This window comes from Ursus arctos, unplaced genomic scaffold (genome assembly GCF_023065955.2).
Source record: "Ursus arctos isolate Adak ecotype North America unplaced genomic scaffold, UrsArc2.0 scaffold_21, whole genome shotgun sequence".
Taxonomy (NCBI): domain Eukaryota; kingdom Metazoa; phylum Chordata; class Mammalia; order Carnivora; family Ursidae; genus Ursus; species Ursus arctos.
In genome coordinates, this window is record NW_026622886.1 from 12,811,578 (window position 1) to 12,831,513 (window position 19,936).

General features: G+C 38.0%; 1 long non-coding RNA gene across 1 annotated transcript in view; it reads right to left on the bottom strand.

Annotated features, from left to right (window-relative positions):
• Nucleotides 1–9,999: 9,999 nt before the first annotated feature.
• LOC123001145 (uncharacterized) overlaps nt 10,000–19,936 on the bottom strand; it is a 40,363-nt gene continuing 30,426 nt past the window's right edge. The window contains exons 5-6 of the long non-coding RNA XR_006409764.3: nt 11,479–11,569; nt 10,000–10,077 (exon numbers count right to left, since the gene is read on the bottom strand). This is a non-coding gene — a long non-coding RNA (uncharacterized LOC123001145). The remainder of the gene's footprint in view (nt 10,078–11,478; nt 11,570–19,936) is intronic.

Sequence of the window (19,936 nt, forward strand, 5' to 3'; positions counted from 1 at the left end):
CCTGGTAAATGTGGCTCCCTGCATGCAGATGGCATGAGCTCTTCAAGGTCCACCAGAAGGTACAGGATTCCACATTACGCACACTGCTGACCCTCTGAATCACAGCAGCCTTCAGCACAAATACTGCAGGCCTGGGGAGGTTACGGCCAGGCTGGAGGTGCTCAGCCTCTCCCAGGCCTAGGGCTAAAAGATAAGTCATCGCTATGGTCACATTTGTGTGGCATCCAGTAAATTATTTTATAAACTGTGGCTAAGACAGGAATGCAATGCTAGTGCAATTACGAGGTCACCACACGGTGTTCTAGGGTGATGTGGCTGAAGGTCGGGAAAGCACCTAAATGTAACTCCTGTTAGGATTTGTGGGTTCCTGAAAAGCCACATTTAGCAAATGACCCTATTTGACATCATCCCCAGGTTTGCTAAGACCTACTTCCTTTAAGTTGACCTCAGATAAGTATAACTTATGTAAAACATACATGTACTAGTGCCCATTTTCACCTATTCTCATGCCCAGTCCTCTGTTATACTCATGGAGGGGTTAGTGGCTGACCTCTTCAGGCAGCCAGAGTTCTCAGAAGAGCTCTACTGCTGAAGAATGAAAGCAGCAATGACACTGTCCATTACCCATGCCTGTTCAGCTATTTTGGAGAAAGGTTGTCTCCTTGGAGCAGTCTTTGACACCCTTACACCATGCTGGCTTGCTTTTTTTCTGGGGCAAAACCCCCCAGTAAGACATACTAGATGTCTGGCCTTCTGAGAGAAGGGAACTATTTACTGGATGCCTTCTGTATGCCACAGGCCATGGCACTTTTCAAATATATCATGTCATTCATTCATAGAATTTCCCTGTGGTAGTGCTGGTACTCCATTTTATAGATAAGGAAACTGAAGTTCAGAGAAGTAAGGTACTTCCCTAGGATATAGCTAACGAGTGGAGAACCAGAGTTTCAGGCAATAGTACCCAAGGCTATCCTCCCAAAAAACATTTGAGAAAACCCCTCAGAAGAAAAGATGCAAGTCAAGGAACTAGTTACCCAAACTAGGGGAATCAAAGTCCCTTAAAGTTAAATCAGATTTGAGTCAACTGGGATCCATAAAGACTGCAAAGGAAAAATAGCTAAGAATTCATAACTCCGAATTGACAGAGAATTCTGGAAATTTTCCTAGCATTGGTTGTTTTCCAAACTCTTCCTGTATCTGCTTTGGATTTTCAGTGACCCCCTTATATAGCCTAGATGATGGAAGTGTTACAGTAAATTATACAATGCCATCATGTGAAAGCAACCCTAGGGTGATGAATTTATCAATCTGAGTTCCCCATTACTCACCTAATCTGAGAAGTGGGGGTGGGGGTGGGGGGTAGAAAAGAGGGAACTGCCACAGTGCACATGCTTTCCAGCACAGGGTACCTCTCCTCCTCCTTCTCTCCACCTTCACTCACATCTGGGAGGGAGTCATCTCCCTCACACAATACCTATTGGGCATCAACTACAGACAAGGCACTTTCCCACCTGTGAGGAAATTTCAGGCTCTCAGCTTCTAGAGTTGGAATCAAATGCCATGCTGCTGGTAAGCTCAGCTCAAGTTCAATGCTTCCCACTCCACATAGTCACTTATTCAATAAAAGAATGCTTTCAAAGTATAAATAAGCCCTTCCTGGCAAGGCCTGTGACTGCAGGCCCCATTAGTATGCTGGCCTTCCTGCCAGGCCTTCCCTGGCATTCCCCTGGCTTGGGGGCTCAGGTTCTCTCTCCTTTTTAGGCAGTTTATTTCATTTCTACCTTCCAGATTCAAGCTATTGTCTTGTGAGAAGGGTTAGGGCAGGGATAGAGAGGGGGGTGGGTGGGTGGGTGGAGGGGCAGGCTTTGCTCTTTGGGTCCCCAGAGAAGCTGGGTTCTTTCCTGTTATCTATCTTCTCCCTCCAGCCCTTAACCTAGGTCCCTTTAGAGGATGTCCTTTTTCCTGTCTCTGGACTAAACAACTGGGATTCTCTCTGGCTTTTGGTCCTGAGGGCTTTGTCTGCAGCCCTGCCTTGATTCTGCATCCTCTCTGATCTCGTCCCTCTTCCTGTCTGAGTTTTTCTCACCTCCCCCACACCCAGGGTCACTTTTCCTGCCCTCTACTCTTTCCAGTTCCCCAAGCTCTCAGGCTATTGTCCCAGGAACTCAATCATCCTCCTCCCTCATTATCTTTTCTACATATAACCTTGGCACTACCTGCTCACATCTGACACAGGTCCTGCCCTTTTCCCTCATCCTAGACAATGCCATTTTCCTTGTGCAATTCTGTTCACAGCTTCACAATCCACATCTGCATTTCAAAGCACAGTCATTGATCCCAACCACACTAATGAAATACTTAACGACTGCACTTTTTTTATTTTAACAAAACATTTTTAGCCAATGATTACTACTTTTTCAGGGGACACTGCATTCTTTCCCAGAGAGAGTACTGGCAAATATACACAGCAAATCAGAAATATTTCTACAAACTTGTGCATATGAAATATTTTGGTATAATGTTAAAATCAATATGTGTCTAACAGTAAGTGTTTCTCCTCTCCCCACTTCAGTGTTTTTAGAAGATCTTAGTACACTACACTTACCATCAAAAACCTCCATGATCTCTTGGGGAAGTCTCCTTGACATATTCCTGGTCCTATTTACTATATACATAAGCAAGTCTACTAAAAGGAAAAATTATGTTGTCCAGTGTCAAAGGCCAAAAATAAAAATATATTTCAGAATCAGAAAGAAGCAAGCAACTACGAAGTTAAATAGAATTCTGGAGCAACTTCAAGGAATGATGGAGTGGACTAACAGGAGAAAGTTGAAGCAGAATAAATTGATTTTTTGGTAGAAGATTTCTTGCTAAGCCAAAGAAACTCTGCTGGCATCTGTTCTTTCATGTACCACAAAACTCAAACCACAGCTAAAGCTACTCTAAGTAAAGTTGGGGACTAGAAAGCAAGGTATTCCACAGAACCATAGAGTTTTAGAGCTGCAAGGAACTTTGAGGATCACTCACCCAAACAATTAGACTGTAAGAAGACCGAATCCGTAAAGCCAGTCTCAAATGGTACCAGATAATAGAATGATAGCTAACATTTATTTTTTAATTATTTTAGAAAGAACACTTAAAGTGAGATTCACTCTTAACAAATGTTTAAGTGTACAATATGTGCCCTTTGACTGTAGGTACAATATCATACAGCAGATCCTAGAGCTGATTTATCTTGCTTGACAGAAACTTTATGCCCATTTTTAGTAACTCCCCATTTTCCTCCCTCCCCAAGATCTTAAAAGGGTATCCTCTAAGCTGAGGGTTTTTTATACATTATTTTAATTCACCTCACAATAGCCTTGTAAGGTAGGAACTTTGTCTGATTTTCTAAATGAAGAAACTGAGATTCAGAGATTGGGTAACTCATTCAAGTCTTTACAGGTAGAAAATAGCAGGGCTAGTACATGACCAGAGGTAGCCTGACGGCACAGACCCCTTTACCTGTATACTATCCAGTCATCACAAGGGGCTGGTCTATTCAAACCTCTGGTTATATCACTCAGATAAGGAAAGCAGATACATTTAGGAAGGACTTTGGGGGTTTCTACTTTCTGGATGGATGGATCCTACATTATTAGGTAGAATAATCTAGGTTGTGCTCCATTAACAAACAATCCCCAAATCTCAATGTCTTAGAAGAATTTGACTTCTCACTCATGCTGTATTGAGTCAGTAGTGAATTTGGCTTCATATTATCCTCACTCAGGACTCAGTTGGCAGAGCCTCTCCCTTTGGAATGCTGTTAGTCATAACAACTGAAGGATGAGAAGATGGTGATTTGTGCACTGGCTTTAAAGGCTTCTACCTGAAGGTGATACTCGTCAATCTGCTCATATTTCATTGGCCAAAGTAAGTTACATGGCCACACCTAATTTTAAGGATGTAGGAAAATAGAGTCTAACTATGAGGATTGTTTACTAACATGTTATAGGACACAGGGCAACACTCAAGGGGGATGTCTGGAAATACTGATGAACAGTCTCGTTAACTATCACAGTACCAAATTCTTGGAATTACTCACTTGAGTCTGGTTGTGTTGACTAGCCCTATTGTAATTTAAATTTGTTTGTGTACTTTGAATTTATATACTTCACAAACAGGTCTAATTTCAAATTATTTACTACCACCATTGCTCTTTTAGAGCACCAAATTTACTTTCCTTCTAGTATAAAACTACATAGGTAACATTCCAGACCAAATTAATAAAAACAAGATTTAAATAAAACTAAGTAAAATCTATATTCCAACTAATACACAAAAAAACTGAGGCTTTATGATGTAATACAAGCAGAAATTCCTAGCATATTGCTTGGCACAAACTAAGTACTCAATAATTGTTAGTTTCCTTAAACATATCAGGCTCCAATTAGTCTTTTGAAGGCTAGCAACACTTCTGGCTCTAACACTCATTACCAGATGCACAGCATGTACTAAAAATTTACAAGGCAAAAATGAATGACCTTGAGAGCTGTGGTCCCAAAGCTCTTTCCCAGGGAGCAAATATACAAGTTAGTTCTCTGGGCCACAGTTATTTTCACATGAGCTAAACCTCCAAAACCATAGCTCTTTCTAATTAACCAGGACAGTTTTCTGACATGTGCTGATCACCGTCACCACCTCTCTGACAAGCAGTTACATATTAGTACAGAATACAAGAGGTAAAGGCAGGTGGAGGATAATAGAGGTTGTTTTCTTAAGAAAAAAAAAGAACAAAACCACAAGTGGCACAATGGAATTTTCCTATTAACTGCTGGAATAAAGATAGATATGGGTGTCCAAAGGCAAAACACAGAAAACTCCACACAAAAGTGAACCACAGTAATCAGAACTGTAGATCTTGAGGGAAACCCATGGTATGAGAGCAATTCTCTTTGAGAATTTAGAAAACAAACAAGGGCAGTGCCAATCGCGTAATTCTGCTCATCCCTTTTCTGATTAAACCAGGGTCAAAGGAATGCCAGTCCACTAGAAAAAATAATGGATTTTTTTTTTTTTTTTTTTTTTTTTACTGGTCTGGTCTCACCCATGATGAAGACATTTTGATGATGGAAGATCTCCCCAACTTTACTCTACCTTACTTGACCCCAAATATGAATACCTCCAACTGAAACCTTGCTTCTTCATTTTGTAATATGAAGAAATGCTTGCTGGGGGAGCTTTCTAGTCGGATACCCTTGAATGCACTTCCTGATGAAGAGGGAGATGCGCCAGCTGCCACTACAGATGCTGAAAGAACTGGGAACAAGTGAAGCTGATTGTAATAATATGCTGCACAAGGCTGAAGGAGCAATGGTAGTGGAGAGCCCCAGTTCAGTGGGTAGGCACCTTCCAGCTAAACAAAGGCCAAGGCAAAACTTGGTCCATTGCTCTAGCAAAGCTATGAGGATTGCTTGCTAATGTATTATATGGCATTGGAGGGCTACAGAATATCTCTTAAAAAGGAAAAGAAATAGTAGCATCAAGGGGAAACTGAAAGTTTCTTGTTCCTAGAGATTATGATTGCCAATTTAAGTAAGCTGTATAGGCTGTGATTTCAGAGACATGGAGAAGGCTCTCAGCCAAGAAATATACCATTTTACTACTTGCAAATGCTTTACTTTCCATCATTACAGATGTATTTCTTCGATCTAAATCTTGTTCTGTTGTTAAAATAAAAATTCAGCCCATAGTAAATCAGCATCAAGTCATTTACACCCTACTATGAATTAATTAATAAATTAGAATCCTACCCCAGAAATTTGTGAACATCTCCTAGTAACAAAATGAGGGGGGGAAGAAAAATAATAAGGTGTTCCATGTCTGAAGGGGATCTTATGACATATAGGAACAGATTACTTTAAACTTAAAAATCAGAGGTTGAGAGTTAGGTTTCTGGAAATATGGTAGGAATAGGAAAACAGATGGGGAAGGCAAAGATAAAGTTAAATGTTATTCCTTCATGTAAATATTTTTGTTTCAATAAATTGATTAATGGAGCCATTTTCAGAAATGGGATTTTTTGAAGTTTAGATGTAGTACTCTTTAAGGCCAAAGATGAAGTCCTGAAAATTATCATTGTCTTATTCTTTTTATTGCTCATAACTGCCTTTTCACTGCCTAGAAAACCACTTGCCATGTGGCAGACAATAATTTTTTTTCATGAATGACTAAGTGAATGAATGACTAAAATTAAAGCTTCAAACCCAAAAACAGCATTTCCTTCAAAGTTATCACATGGGAGGTTGTGTACTTATCCCAATCATCCCCTTATTGCTCAAAACATATCCAAATGCTGTTCTGAGAATCCCCAAAGCAAGTGACAAACTCATTTTAAAATCATCAATGATGTCAACTCATCTCCCTATGGTGAAGTATTTGGTTTTATATTTTTAAAAATGTTACAAGTATAATAGCAGGTGAATTTTTAAGCCAGTTCTATCTTTTAAACAAAAACGAAACAAAATTTTATGAAAAAGTTAGGCTGACTTTCTCATGTGGCATAAGCAAATCTAAAAGTGGGTCCCAATCATTCCAAGAAAGTTCTAAGGAATGACAGCATTGTTATGCCAATTGGCTAGCCCTCCCAAATGGCTCCTTTGAAAGATAAAATTTATTGAATATCTAAATTTTGCTCTGTTTGCTATTAAACAAACAAACAAAAAATGTATTAAAGTCATACTCTGTTACTTCTTATTATTCATTACAGGGATCATAAAAAAGCATAACATAATATATAAACTTGTTGAATCTATCTCTATGCTGTACAGCTAAAGCTAATGTAACATTATGTGTCAACTATACTCAAATTAAAAAAAAAGATAACATTTTCTAAAAATCTCTTTTAGGATGAAGCAATGATGCATATATTTCCTTTGCATTACCTCATTTCTCCACTTGCCCTGGATCCAGCTTGGGTAATAAATACTATATGTATACAGAAGGATTCCACATATATCTCTCCCACTTGGACCTATCCCTTAAGTTCCAGATTTATATTAGACTCCTCACTTGGATATATAACATCTATCTCAAACTCAAATGTCTAAAAAAAAGGTCTTATATCCTTTAGTTATTCCCGTCTCAATTCTTGCTCATAAAACTAATCTCCTTAGTCAGATTAGAAATCAAAAATCAAAAATGTAAATCAGGCAATGTAAACTCTCTAAGAACTACTATCACCTTAAAATCCAATCTTAAAGTCATGGAGCACAGCCCTCTGACCGGGCCTCTTCCTCAGCCTCAGTCCCAACATCTCTCCCCTTTACTCACTCTGCTCCAGCCCCTCAACTCTGCCTGCTGTTCCCAGAGCCACTAAGCTTGATATAGATTCAGACCCTTACACTTCCTTTTCCTTCTATCTAGAATTCCCTTTTCTCTAATCTCCACATGTTTAATTCCTTCTTATCATCAGAACTCTGCTCAAATGTAAATTTTTTTAAAGATTTTATTCATTTATTTGACAGAGAGAGAGACAGCCAGTGAGAGAGGGAACACAAGCAGGGGGAGTGGGAGAGGAAGAAGCAGGCTCCCAGCAGAGAGGAGCCTGATGTGGGGCTCAATCCCAGGACTCCAGGATCACGCCCTGAGCCGAAGGCAGACGCTTAACAACTGAGCCACCCAGATGCCCCCAAATGTTATTTTCTTAAAAAGTTGTTTCCTGATCTATCTAAAATTTCCCCACTCTAGACACTCTCTATTCCCTAAGCCTGATTTATTTTACTCATAGGACTAATCATATCTGAAGTCATTATTTTATTGTTTGTTTACTGTCAGTTCCCCTACGTCTAGAATGTCCCCTACATCAGTAACCATGAGGGTAGGAATTTTGCTTATCTTGTTTACTGTTAGGGTTTAGAATAGTACTTGACACATAGTGTACATACTACTGTGAATGAATGAATGTTCGATAAACCATACAAACTGTAGAGTGGTTCTAAAAAAGATCTATGATCAGACTCCACTTTTCTGAAAGTGAAGAACTGCTTAGGAAGACAGCAGCCATCAGTTACGTAAACAAAGCATTGTATTTGGAACTAATGCATACACATAGGCTTGCATAGGTCACTAGATATGTAGTCTGTATTAAATATTAGCTGGCAAACAGGGTATGTATCATTTCACACTATCTTCAGAATCTCTGAGTACTCGATAAAATGTTTCTTTGGGCAGGTAGAAGATGACCTGGAATAAAGGAATAATATTCCCCTGGCCAGCCCTGACAAGGTGCAGAAAATGACAAATACTGGTATCAATTAGCTATCCTTCTTTGCTCTCTTTCCTTTTAAAGTGTGGAGCCCATTGGAAAAGAAGCATTTTATGAATTCAAAGAATTATCTTATCAAAAACCCATAATTATTTTAACTATGTGGCATAATCTGTGCATAGCCAGTGATTAAGTTGTGCCATAATTAAAACAGTATCATGAAACTAATTACAAAGAGCTAGACAGACTGTGCTATCTTTCCACTCAGTGTCCAAATGCTACATTACAGAAGAATATAATTCTACTCTGCAGACACCATTAAAATCTTCCAACATATTTTTAAATCTCTGGCTGTCTGAGGGCTGCGTTGGGTCAGGGAAGGACGGGTGATGACAAAGAGTGGGGAAGAATCCTGAATGAAGTTTGGGCTTTTAGATAAACCTTTCATCATGAGGTAGGAAAATAACTAAAAATGATTCTTGGGGAAAAAAATTTTCTCTTTAAAAAACTGTCTAATCAGAGAGCCAGATAGTTTGGCTGGACTACAGGAACTATCTAGAAGACAGAAAGACCTGGCTGATATTTCCCCATTTAGACTGAAACTACAATTATTTTCCTGATCAGAGCAGATGAGGGAAAGAAGAATCCAAGAGCTAATGTTAAATTCATCATTTCAGGTAGTTATTCATACAAGGTCAATGGCATAAATAAAATACTTCACATGAATACATGTCTTTGCTAACAGTATGTTTATGTGTTACTTTCATTGATATTATCATTGGTTTTATCTCCAACTAATGGCAGGAGAGACAGCTCATAGGTACATAGGCTAAATGGCAAAAGGAAAATATCTGACATTAAAAACACTTGCCCTGGGTCACTAAGAAATGGCTACAAAATAATTCAAACGGATTTTCTTTCACCCCAGTCCAAGGCTACCCTGACAAAACCATAAAAACAGAATCACCCTATGGGGTTACACAAGAGAACAGCAGAACAAGACATGGTAGAAGGTAAGTATCAGGGCTTACCTCAGATCAGCTGGTGTTGGACAGTATCATCTGCACTGCTTGGGAACTTTTTAGAAATACAACTTCTGGAATCCTAACCCAGAACCACTGACTCGGGAACTCTGGAGGTGGAGCCCAGCAATCTGTGTCTTAATAAGGCTTCCTGGTGATTCTGATGTTTGCCCAAGCTTGAGAGACACTGTCTTTTTGTCATTATTGCTGAATTCCTTTTTTCCAGTTTTACTGAACTATAATCGCTATATGTAAGTTAACATCATGTAAATGGAAGGTGTACAAATGATAGCTCTTCATCACTTTTCCTAGAGAATTATAAGGATCCAAACATGCCATCCCATAGGTGTCCCAGGCCTCCCTTCCTGCTCTAATCCTGACCTTCCCCTAGATGAATGAACAGCAACACAAATAAACTGCCAATTAAACTGCCCTCTACAACTGAGGAGAAGAGTCAGTAGACCCACCTACAAAACCAAATCAGAGGAGAGAGCTGGAATTTCATGTCTTTTCTCTGGATAGAGCTATGCTATTGGAAAAAAAAAATTATGATAACATTATACATTGGATCTGAGAACTAAAGATTAATAGATTATAAGCTTTTTGATTTCTAGTCACCCCGAACATTCTTCAGTAGCTGGCACACGTGCTTTAGCTATGTCGGCAATCTACACATATTTGCTTAAATTAATGAGGTAATATTTTTAATAGACTCCAGTTACCCTACCTATGGGAGGCAGTTGTCCTTGGTTCTGTTTTTTCTCCACTGTCTTCCAGAGCACTGCCTCACCTAGTCAAGTATATATCATCCTGAAAATAGAAAGAAATGGCCATTTACTAGGTTCCCTGACTTTAAAGTCAGACCTTACTGGAAAGGCATGATTATTCATACTTCTGTTCATTCAACAAATGTTAACTATACATCTGTCACATGTCAGGCACTGGCCTAGAAACTCAGATATGATCCTACACCTGGGAGGACACAGTTTAGTGGAAGGCAACATACATGAATAATTAAGCACAAAAGGAGCTGCTAGTTGTTACAGTGGAAGTGAGCACAGGATGTGATACAAGGTAAAAGGATACATTCAAACCTACTTCTAAGAGTGTGGCAAGGTGTCTGGTAGCATTATGCCTGAACATACTCTTATGTATATTTCTAACCCAGTAACTCAAATTAAGTCAACTCTGGGGATAAAAATGTGTTCTGCAATCTAAGTGTGGTAAGGACTAGTATTAGTTGGTTTAGAACTGGCCAAGGACATAAAGATTTGAAAAAATAAAACCCTTCATTAGACAGAGTTGTCTGAGTACTTACTGCAAACTACTTTTCCTGGGCTGTATACTGAATCTGTGTGTCAGTTCATTTGTGCCTCCTTGACGACTGAAGTCAGGGCCTAACGCTTGGCAAAAATAATTTGAGCAGCATGCCACCCACTCCCCTCTCTGCTGCCACAGTGATTCTAGACTTTGTGCAAATCTACCCTAAGCAACTAGACACTATAACTAGGGAAATGGATTTCCTTAAAAAGCAAAGGGAACGAAGTTGCCAAAAGAGTTTCTAGGAGGATATGCCTGGAATTTGGGATTTTTGATTTGTGTTTCTACAAAGCCTGGGCAAGCTGCCCTACTAAAATTACCATTAAGTTGAATTTATGACCAAGTAATGGTACATTTCTCTCATTAAAGACAGATCTTCTCTATCTGTCTGGGCTCGAGGGTGACCTGCGTGGGAAAACAATAAATCACTAGCCCCACATTGCTCTTTTGTGTGCCTTGGGAGTAGAGGGGGATGCCAAAGTGGTTAAGGTCAGCTTTGTGATTTGTGTCCCAGGAGGGCAGAAAAATCAGTTTGAGGATTTGCTAAAGGATCAACAAAATAATTGATAACCAGTGCACTGGCATGATTCTGCAGTTGGAATGCCTTTGAAACCGTTCCCAAATGGCACCGGGGATTAGGGAAGATTCTTGAACAGAGAATGAGCTATGCGACCTGGGGCATACTTGAACTCAGCCTTCGACCTGGGTGTTGTTGCAAAGAACACTTAACCTCAGGCACCTCCTTGTATGGAGTAGGTAGAATAGTGGCTGCAACCCAGGTAGAGCCCACAAAGCATCTAGGGACACCCTCAAAAAGTGGTCAGTTATTTCTGGGGGCTTCCTCAAGTTTTTTATTAAAATCAAAGAAACAAAAACAGATGAAGATAAAACCTGATTTCAATCCTCAGTCCCAAATTATGGGACCGACAGTTGATGTTCTTTGCTTGAATTTTCCAGTGCCTCTTCACTTTCAGATTTCTGCCTAAGGAAACAAGAATGATAATTGTAATATTTAATATTTATTGAGTGTGTGAAACCTTGGGCCAGGTACTGTACTAACTAAGCCCTTTACCAGCCTTCCATGTAATCTCCACCATTATCCCATAAGGTTGGAATTTCTAGCTCCATTTTGCACATGAGAAACCTGGGGTTTCTGGATGCCAACTCGGAGATCATGCTATGACTCAAACCTAGATTGGGTTGTTTCTAAAGTTAAGCTCTTAAGCATTAAAAAGCTCCAACAGAGGAAATATACTTCCTTCCTTCAGATCCTACCTGTTCTTAATTTTCTAGATCAAATATTTCAAATGTTAGACAAAATTTTGATATGAGGCTTAATAATTGGTTGCATGGGAATATCCCTTTTCAATTACTGCCACCACACAGAAATCCATTCAATAGGTATTACTTTCTCACCTCCAATTAACTATATCTTTCTATTTCATACTTAGAATACTTAAAGTGGAAGCATTTTCAAGATAAACTCTCTACCTTAACTCCATTCAGCTTTCTGACACCATTCTTTTGTAAGTCTTATACTTTCTATAGCCTCAGATCCTTTCATAACATAAATTCTTTTATATTATCAAGGATTTAATTATATGTTCCTCAAAATTTTGTTCCTTTTAAGAAGTTATAATTTATTGCAACCATTTCTGAAATAAATTATTATAAACTTTTGATGACTCAAGGTCCTCTGGAGAATTCATGCTTATAAGGCTTTCTGTAGTTATATTATAAAATAAACCCAGACTTCTGTGCATTGTAGTTGTTGGATCTGTATTTTATCTCTCTCTCCTCCCACCATTGTAAACTGTTATTCCACATGCTGTCAGTGTGGCCTCACTGGTTATAATCTATCTTGCTTTATAAATAATTGTCTGGATAAAGGCCTGAGAGAAGATCTGTGTTTTTACTGTGGACTAAAGCACATGGGTTTTGTGATATGTATTATATTATCATTTAGTTTACTTCTGAGATCATAACAGTATTCCCAATGGTTATGTCTGACCAAAGACATGAGTTGAATGTGAATGCAAGTTGGATTTTTTTGCAAGTCATACATACATATATAGAAATAAAAATAGTTATAGATACATATGATGACATAGGCATAGAAATACAGATAGAATGCATGGGTGTTTTAGCTTAGACTGTTTGCAGACGAGACATAATACACTGAGAACCTTGAGATTAAGGTCTTCTCTAAACCGGAGACTTTTTTTTTTTTAATAAGATTTATTTATTTCAGGGAGAGAGAATGGGGGGAGGGGCAGAGGGATAGAATCTCAAGCAGACTCCCCACTGAGTGAGGAGCCTGACTCAGGGTTCCACCTCAGGACCCTGAGATCATGACCTGAGCCAAAACCAAGAGTCAGACGCTTAACTAACTGTGCCACCCAGGTGCCCGTAAACTGGAAACTGTTTTTAAAAGTTTCCATTGGGCCCAGAATTCAAGTTTAAACAATACTTACCACAATGCTTATTTATACTACAATGCTTTATAAAGAAAGGTCACTAGATACATGCCAACCAAAGAAAATCATACAAAAAGGCATTCAATGTCAAACCATTGAATTGTTTGCTATTACTTTTTTCTTCTCAGATCCACTAAGCCCCTCTTTGAGTGTAAAGCAGTTTGTAAAATAACTCATCTGTGTTAAAACTCTTTAAAAAGATACTAACATTAAGAGAATGAAAATATAAGCCACTGAGAGAAAATATTTACAAGTTATATACCCAATAAAGAAATTCTATCACAAATATAATTTTTAAAAACTTAAAACACAAAAATTAAAAATGGATACAAAATTTGGACATTCATCAAATAAAATATACAAATGGCAGATAAGCACAGAAAAAGATTTTCACACCATTAGTTAGTAGAAAAATGCAAATTTAAACCACATTGAGATACCACCACATGCTTATTAGAATGGCTAAAAATTTTTTAAATGACCATTTAAAATATTGGTGAGGTTTTGGAGGAACTCTTACAGACTAGTGGTGGGAATGTAAAATGGTGCAACCACTAGAAAATCTTCTTGAAGTGTTAAACATACAACTACCATACAACTCAGCCATTCCATCTTAGGTATTTACTCAAGAAAAATGAAATGGTATTTTCATACAAGGATTTATACATGAACATTCATAGCAGATTTATTTATAATAGCCAAAAACTAAAACAATCCAAATGTCCATCAACAAGTGAATGGATAAACAGATTATAGCATAATTATACAATGGTATACTCTTCAGCAACTAAAAGAAATGAACTACTGATACATGGCTATATCTCAAAATAATTATGCTGAGTGGAAGAAGTTAGAAAAATATATGTACTCTATGATTCCATTCATATAAAATTCTGGAAAATACAAACTAACCTGTAGTAACAGAAAACAGCTCACTCCATAGTTGTCTGGGGCCTGGAGTAGATGAGGGTGAAAAGGAAGGCTTACCAAAGACAACAGAGAATTTGTAGGGAAGATGGATATGTTTACTATTTTGATTATGGCAATGGTCTCATGGGTGTATACGCACGTCAAAAATTCTCAGATTGTACATTTTAAATTTGTGCAGCTTATTGCTTGTCAATTACACCTCAACATCCACTTGGACTTTTCAACAGACTTACTTCAGTTGCTGTGTTGACAATAGAATGGAGAGGAGGTAGGGTGTCAAAGGTAGGAGGAAAAAGCCAGTGAGAAAGGACTCCAACAATCTAGATGAGAGACAGTGGATATGTGGACCAGGGTGGAGACAATGAAGATGGTGAGGAGGGATCCCACTCCGGATGAGAGGAAGAGAAGTCACCAAGGGTGACTTGGCCTGACCAACAATAAGAATGGAGTTTCCATTCTACTGAAATGAGGAAGGCTCTGAGTGGAACAGAGGTAGGGATGGGAATCAGGACTTGAGTTTAATCCTTTTAGGTTGATGGGCTCCTACATTCTGTTGAAAATCTCTCCATCCCAACACATGGTGCACAGACCATCAAGCCGTAGTTCTAGTTCCCTCAGAGTTTTCTACTTGGAGCCCAGTCCTTTCCAAGTAGTAATGGCTGATAGAATGCTCACTGGTGTGCCAAAGACTATACATTGTTTGGTTATTGGGATATTGTGCGGGGGTCATGTTTTTATGTTCCTCCAGTATGTAGCTCACTATTAGAGCAAGCCTTTTACCTCATTCTACAAAGGTTGCGAGGAATTTCTTAAAATCTGGTCCTGTATTTTACCAGATCCAGTGCCAGTTTCCAAACTCATATTTTAAGAAACTGGCACAGCAATATTTCTACTTTATTGTTCTATTGGTCAAACAATCATAATCCATAATGACTCAAGGAGAAGAGACACAGACCTCCCACACGTAGAAGGAAGGTGGGTCAGAAATTTGGAGGCCATATTTTAAACCCATTACAACAAGGTGAAACATAATGAATACAGTTAAATATTACCTGCATACTTTCATTAGTTTCTATTTAAGCCCTTGCTATCTTATAAGAGAGTGAAGGGATCTGTATATTCACCTTGACTACAACCGAGTATTATGAATAAACCATTCTTTGCTGGCACGTGTGAACTTGGCATCTAATTTGTTTTCACTCTTTACAAATACAAATGGTAACATTGCATTTTGAAATCACTCATGATACAATCAACCTAAAAGCTCTCTGTAGACAGGGACTTTATCATGCTAAAATGCCCGAAACATAGTACCCATTTAGTGATATTGAAAATTGATATATGCCAAGTTGACTCTACACAATTGTCAGATTCTTTTGGTAAATATTGATTGCCTCAATATTTGGTAATACGATAAGAGATAAGTAAAAGTTATGACTTCTTCCCCTACCTCACCATTAGGTGGTAAGTGTAGTGAAAGTTAATCTCAGACCAAATTCTACCACATAGAAATATTCATTAGCAGGAAAGCTTCAAAATAGTCATACAAACTATGAGGAAGTCCCTGCTCTCTACCTTTTAGGCTTACTAACAAGCTTTACAATAATAGTTGAATACAAAAATTAGCAAAACTTCTAATTAGATCAGGTGAAACAGTCTTGATTAAATAGGGAGGCACAAAATCAAAATTCTAGACCTAGAACATAGTCTAAATGTTAGGCTTCTGGGTTTTGTTGGATCCTTCAATTTTGTTCCTTCAAGGATAGAGATTCCTACATAATCGTCTTGTAGCCAGATACATACCTTGCATACCATCATTCACTTACACCCCAGAAATTATGTCCAACATCCCTTGCACTCATCAGTGAACTGTCTGGTGCAGACTTAAATAGCAATATTTGAAGTGTACTGGATCTGGATCCCTAAGTAGAGAACTGCAAGGTCACAGTGGTTTGCTACAGCTGGCTTACACTGGTGGTGAGTCAATTCTGCACATCCCTTCCCAACACTGCATTCTGTGACTTCGCACTGGTTGCTTGAAACTGGCTATGGTGGGAATAGTTACAAACAGAAATCAGCAAACAATACAAGTCAGGACTCTGTCCCTCCCCAGAGCTGTGTTGCCAGCACATTACTGTAAATGACCGTCCCTATGGTATGAATTAAAGTTAATTTATGTCATACCATTTTTACTGGAGTATTTGAAAGTAGCTTACTAATAACATAATAAACAAATAATAGTTGCTTAAATTAATCATTGCATACAGTTTTTATATTTAAATAAATGCCTAGGGGTGTTTGTGTTTTGAGTGAGTTGTTTGTCCAATCTCATCAGCTCATCATATTCCAGAAGTTTTCAGTGATATAATATTTAATAGAATATAAAAACTGAGTAGAATAGAAATTGATCAGCAGGGGTAAATTAAATGATAATACAAGATCTTTTATAAGATTATCTACTCATATTTGACTGATATAAGATAGAATGACAGATATTAATCGAATTTTAATTTTCTTTTCATTGAAAATTCTGATCTACTCTGAGGCATGGCCCATTTATGTGCAGTATGATGGGAAAGACCAGAGTTCATCTCTACTTTAACTCATACCATCCGCATGACTTCAGACAAGTCATTTCTGAAATTCAATTTCCTTATCTGTAAAATGGGAATGACAAAGATGAGATCATCCATGTGAAGACATTTGCAACTTGTACAATGCTACGAAATGGTTTTTTTAAAGATTATTTATTTATTTGAGAGAGAGAGCACGAACAGGGGTAGGGCAAAGGGAGAGGGAGAAACGGACTCCCCACTCAGTAGGGAGCCTTTTGAGGGGCTGTATCCCAGGGTCCTGGGATCATGACCTGAGCCAAAGGCAGATGCTTAACCTAGTAAGCCACACAGGCACCCGCAAAACTGGTTATTATTACTAAAGTGCCTCACAAAGAGCTAGCTGCTAACAAGTTGGGACTAGGTCAGGAATGCACTGTTCTTTCCTTAATGAGAAATAATAAATAAAGCAATAAAATATTTTTTAAAAAACTTTTCTCTCCAAAATAAAGACTACTAAGATTAACTTTTCCAGGTTCTCTGAGGTTGCAAACAGAGACTGATTTTAAAATTGTCATCAGGCACATACACTTGGATACACTGAATGTCATTATCTTCTTTGGGTGCATACAAGATGCTCTAGCTGAGGCTCACTGCCTTCAGAACTGGCTCAGGCTGTACAGTTCATTGCCTGTCACAGTTTATTGTAGTGTTCCCTAGATCTTCACATTTTTCTTCTGTTTTGCTTCTTTAATATGAAACATCCTTGCCACCACATCCCCTAACTCTCTCTCTTGAGAGAAAAAAAAAAAAAAAGATCGTGAAATATCTGCTTAAATCCAATCTCCAATTTCATTAAACACACCCCCACTCTACCATACCTAATAGGCACTGGGGCTTTATATGTATTATCCCATTTAGCCCTCTTCAAATTATTCCCTTTTTAAAGATTTAAAAAAACCTTAACTGCGCTTCAGAAAGTTTGGGGACTTGCCCAAGATTCACAAAGTGCAGAGATGGTATAATCAGATTTCTAATCCAAGTTTGTCTGGTTTGAAGACCATTCTCGTTTTCCTTCTTTAATAATCCCTCTAGCAAGCTTGCAGGGGAATTTTTAGACTCTCAGAAATTAGTCAATGTTTTTAAAGGTCTTCTAGGCCATGCAATAGTTTGATAGTTGGATTCCCTATTTTCCATTAGAATAATCAGCACTTGACTTAAAGCTGTATGTCTGACACCTAAAATGGACCCTTGTTAAGAGCATAGTCATTTTTTTAAGTCTTTTTTTTTTTTAAGATTCATTTATTTATCTGAGAAAGCGAGCTGCAGTGGGGAGGGGCAGAGGGAGAGGGAGAGAGTTTTAAGCAGACTCCATGTTGAGTGTCACTGGATCTCAAGACCCTGAGATCACGACCAAGAGTTGGATGCTTAACCAAATGCACCACCCAGGTGCCCCAAGAGCGTGACTTTCTATCTTTGAACTCCTAGTAAGTATCTCAGTGCCTGGCAAAGGAGGTGTTTTAATAAATATTTGTTCTTGAATGAAAGAATGGTTCCAAATGGCTGTGCATTTACATGCAATTAGACACTTCCAGTGACAGGGAAGTCACCATTGCCACAGGAAACCACTGTCTTCAAGATCTCCTCAAGTCAAACTATATGCATGATGAAATAGAAGAAGAAGCAAAAGCAGAAGCAAGAAGAAAAGAAAAAAAGGAAAAAGATAAAACATAAAAAAGATAAAGGAAAAAGAAAAAAAGGAAAAAGATAAAACAGAAAGAGAGGTTTTCAGGAATAGATTTAACTACTTGAAGCAGACTATTCCCAAATGAGATGCAATGGCCAGGCAATTGAGCAAAGACAAACATCCTGCCTTCTTCACGTCTACCCTGAGCAAACTGCACTGCACTCTATACCAAAGGGACATTTTATCAAAAGTGTATAAAAAGATTCAGAAGAATCCACTGTCATCAGTAAACATAGTGTTTTGATTCAATGGTCCATTTGCAAAAATAAAGTTAACTATGAAAAACATGAGTCAGATTTGAAAGAGATGAAAATAATGCATATAGGTCAAAAAATAAGCAAAGTTGAAATAAAGATTATTTAAAGTTTAGAATTCTTTTTTTTAATAATAATTTTTTATTATTGAAGTTTAGAATTCTTAACCACAATGAGATATCACCTCAAAAAATTGTTTAGAATTCTTTTTTGAATAATATTTTCTATTTTTTAAGTTTTCAGAGTTCAGGGATATGTTCATGGGATGCTCTGATTCTTCAAACATGCATAAGTCGGGAATGCCTCTCAAAGCATTACATTGATAAAATCTTTACAATAAGGTATTTTAAACACGTTTAATGACATAGGTTATTTACAGTATCTGGTTAAAAATCACCTTAAAAACCAGGTACCCATGATACATATACTTTATACGTTCAGATTTTTTTTATGGTATTTTGTAAACTATGGTAAAAAGCATTTTTCTCTCCTCTAGCAAAGTTACCAAGCCAAATAATTTAGACATGAATTCCAGGTAATATATTATTATTTTATTAAACTCACTTTGCAGTGAGATAAATTTCTAAACACTGCTTTGTATTCTGATACTTCATTGTGTGATTATAAGCAATCTGTTTAATTTCTGGCCTCCTTTAATAGATTTAAATGTATTATTGTACAAATGAGACAACAAAAGTCCAGAGGCTAGTGGCTTTTACGGCATCTCGCAGCTGGACCACCATGGAGTCAAGGGTAGCAGGGACTTCTTGAGGTCACACCAGTCTCTCCTGACTTAACAGACTGAACTCTGCTTTTCATCATTTAAATGTCACATTTAAATTCTTAGTCCACAAGTATAAATAAGAAAAGGGGCACCTTTGCCTTTGATATATGTCAGAATGAAGAGAAACTGAGGTGGAAAAGAAGCCTATTCTACTTCCTTTCCTGCGTTTCCCTAAAATTCTGAGGAAACATTTCAACTTAATCTTTCCAATTAGGGTAGATCGTCTCTTTGTGTTTTTTGTATAAGGCAGTATGTCTGTGAGAATTTATAAGGCCACTGAGTGAGGCAACAGTCTAACTGTGAACCCCTAAGACCAAATGCACCAGGAGAAGGGGCCAAAGAAAACTCTTGAACTTAGCGCAAAAACCTTCCAGGACTGCTTCTGTCTCAAAAAAAAAACCCCACTCTTCTTCCTGCCTCAGGTCCTTTACATATGCTATTCATTTTCTAAGACTGCTCTTGTCCACCCTTTTTCACTTGTTTCTTCCCCCTAGGTCTTAGAGAACATCTCAGACACCACTTCCTCGGGGCAGAATAAAATCAACTTCTTCTGTTTGTGATCCCTCTGTATCTCCAAATACAATTATAGTTAAATTGTTAATTTT